Source organism: Phocoena sinus, chromosome 1 (genome assembly GCF_008692025.1).
Source record: "Phocoena sinus isolate mPhoSin1 chromosome 1, mPhoSin1.pri, whole genome shotgun sequence".
Taxonomy (NCBI): Eukaryota; Metazoa; Chordata; class Mammalia; order Artiodactyla; family Phocoenidae; genus Phocoena; species Phocoena sinus.
This window is the reverse complement of record NC_045763.1, coordinates 6040787-6044366: the sequence shown is the minus strand read 5'-3', so window position 1 is coordinate 6044366 and position 3580 is coordinate 6040787. Positions and strand designations below refer to the sequence as shown.

Genomic DNA, 3580 nt, shown 5'->3' with positions numbered 1-3580 from the left:
TTTTTTAAAAAATAATTCTTCTCTATGCTATTCATAAGAAGTGCTTCCAAAACATAAAGACACTAAAAATTTGAAAATATAGAAAAAGGTAAACCACTAAGTAGTGGCCAAGAGAAGGCTGAAATAGCTTATTAAACATCAGACAAAGGCTTCCCTGGTGGCGCAGTGGTTGAGAATCTGCCTGCTAATGCAGGGGACACGGGTTCGAGCCCTGGTCTGGGAGGATCCCACATGCCGCAGAGCAACTGAGTCCGTGAGCCACAACTACTGAGCCTCCGCGTCTGGAGCCTGTGCTCCGCAACAAGAGAGGCCGCGATGGTGAGAGGCCCGCGCACCGTGATGAAGAGTGGCCCCCGCCTGCCACAACTAGAGAAAGCCCTCGCACAGAAACGAAGACCCAACACAGCAAAAGTAAATAAATAAATTAATAAACAGAAACAGAAAATTATCAAAAAAAAAAATCAGACAAAGTAGACATTAAAGCAAAGAGCAATAAAGAGGACTACTACACAGTGATTTTTTTAAAATCCAGTTTACCAGGAGATAACAATTCTGAACTTATATGTATCTAATAATATAGCCTCAAGATATACAAAGCAAATATTTACGCATCTAGGAGAAGAAACTGACAAAGCCACCATTACGGTGGGAAAGTTGAACAGACTTCTCTCAGTAACTGACATATCAAGCATATAAGAAATAGGTACGGACAGAGAAGATGTGACAGTTAAGCACAGTTAAGACACTTGATGTAATGAATATATAAACATTGCACCCAGCAACTAAAGAACAGATGTTTTTACTGAAGTAAGTATAGTTGATTTACAATGTTTCAGGTGTACAGCAAAGTTATTAAGAATATATACATATACTCTTTCAGATTCTTTCCCAAGAATAGACTTTTTTTTTTTTTTTTTTTTTTGCGGTACGCGGGCCTCTCACTGCTGTGGCCTCTCCCGTTGCGGAGCACAGGCTCCGGACGCGCAGGCTCAGCGGCCACGGCTCACGGGCTTAGTTGCTCCGCGGCATGTGGGATCCTCCCGGACCGGGGCACGAACCCGTGTCCCCTGCATCAGCAGGCGGACTCTCAACCACTGCGCCACCAGGGAAGCCCAAGAATAGACATTTTAAAACTAAACTTTTAACTGAATGAGAACATAAATAGAGAAGAGAACACAGATCAAAACTATATGACTCGACAGTCCTCGCGGAGAGTCGCCGCGGTTTCTTGCTTCAACAGTGCTTGGACGGAACCCGGCGCTCGTCCCCCGCTCCGGCCGGCCGCTCAGAGCCAGCCCTCGCCACCACCTCACGGCGTCCTCCGACCGCCCCAAGGTCCCCGCCGCTGTCGTTACAGCGCCGCGCAGCCACCGCCACCGTTTCACCTCAGCCGCCCGCCATGACGACCGCGTCCCCCTCGCAGGTGCGCCAGAACTACCACCAGGACTCGGAGGCTGCCATCAACCACCAGATCAACCTGGAGCTCCACGCGTCCTACGTCTACCTGTCCATGTCGTACTATTTTGACCGCGATGATGTGGCTTTGAAGAACTTGGCCAAATACTTTCTTCCCCAATCTCGTGAGGAGAGGGAACATGCTGAGAATCTGATGAAGCTGCAGAACCAACGGGGTGGCCGAATCTTCCTTCAGGATATCAAGAAACCAGACTGTGATGACTGGGAGAATGGGCTGAATGCAATGGAATGTGCGCTACACTTGGAAAAAAGTGTGACTCAGTCACTACTGGAACTGCACCAACTGGCCACGGAGAAAAATGACCCCCATTGGTGTGACTTCATTGAGACTCATTATCTGAACGAGCAGGTGAAATCCATTAAAGAATTGGGTGATCACGTAACCAACTTGCGCACGATGGGGGCCCCCGAATCTGGCATGGCACAGTATCTCTTGGACAAGTACACCCTGGGAAATAGTGATAATGAGAGCTAAGCCTTAGGCTGGCTTCCCGTAGCCACAGGGGTGACTTCCCTGGTCACAAAGACAGTGCATGCATGTTTGGGTTACCTTACCTTTTCTGTAAGTTGTACCAAAATATCTACAAGTCCTTTCCTTAGTACCATTCCTTCAAATAAAGTAATTTGGTACCCCCCCCCCCCCCAAAATATATATATATGACTCAACGATTTCTCACAAAGTGGACACACTGCAGATCCAGGACTTGGATTAAATCAGGAAATGGAAACTTACAGCACCCCAGAACCCCCTTTCTTGCTGCTCTGCCCCACCCCCAGTCACAATCCATGCTATAGGTAACCATCATCCTGGCTTCTAACACCACAGATTAATTTTGTCCCTTTTTACTTTATATAAGTGGAATCATATAGTAGTACTCTTTTGTATCTCTTTGGCTCAATATTATATTTGTGAGATTTAAGCATGTAGAAATGTCTTCTTTGTTCTTCCATTATATGAATAAACCACAAGATGTTTATCTCTTGTTTCACTGGCGGATGTTTAGATAGTTTCCTCCTCGCAGCTAATACAAATGATGCTGAGATGAACATTCCTGGACATGTCTTTGGATGATCATGTGTACACATTTCTGCTGAGTAGTTCGAGCTCACGTTTAGTTATTATGCAGATACTGCCAAAAAATTTCCCCAAACGGTTGTAGCAATTTGTATTCCCACCAGCATCGTGAGTGTTCCAGGTGCTCCCCCATCATCCATGCTCAATATTACCCTACTGTCTTCATCTTAGCCATTCTGATGGGTGTGAGAAGACCCATTCTTCTCCATCACACATGAAATATTTACAAAACTGACCAAATGGTAAGGTTCAACAAAATTCAAAAGACTGTTACCCTACAGACCAGGCTCTCTGACCACGTTACAATTAAGTTGGAAATCAATAGCAAAATTATAGCTGGATAAATTGAAAAAAAAGATGCAAGCACTCGGAAATAATCAGAACCAAATGCTAACACAAACTGACATCAATATATATATATTTTTTAAAAAGTAGAGCCTTGAATGTTTATATTAGAAAAGAAGAAAATCTCAAAAGTAGGGAGCCAAGCATCTAAGTGTAGAGATTGAAAAGTCTGGAAAGAGTAAGAAATTTCTGAAAAGTAGGGAGAACGTAAAATAGAAAGTATTATCAAAGCCAAAAGTTGATTCTTTGAAAAGACTAATTAAATAGACAAATCCCTTGCGTGATTATTAGTCAAAGAAAATAAAAGGAGAAAGCACAAAAAAACAATAAGAATGAAAAGAGGGACACGATTCCAGGTGGCTGCCAAGATTAAAAACATTCTAAGCGATTATAAACCAGTTTATGCCAATAAATTTGCAAACTTAAGTAATGAAGATAAAGTCCTAGACAAATACAACTTTACCAAAACCATCTCAGGAAGATAAAAGAACCTGACTAATCCTATTGCCTGCAAAGAATTTGAAGGGCGGTTCCTCAAGCAGTTAAACGTAGAGTGACTGAACCCATAGAAAACCCAGTAATTCCATGCTCTAAAATGGTTCATATTATGTTATATGAATTTCAGCTCAGTTAAAACAGAAATCTCACCACAAAGAAAACACTGGGTCTAGATTGATTTAGAGG

At 43.1% G+C, this 3580-nt stretch overlaps 1 pseudogene; it reads left to right on the top strand.

The window, feature by feature from the left end:
- Positions 1-1190: 1190 nt before the first annotated feature.
- On the top strand, positions 1191-2109 carry LOC116740757 (annotated as a pseudogene).
- Positions 2110-3580: the final 1471 nt, after the last annotated feature.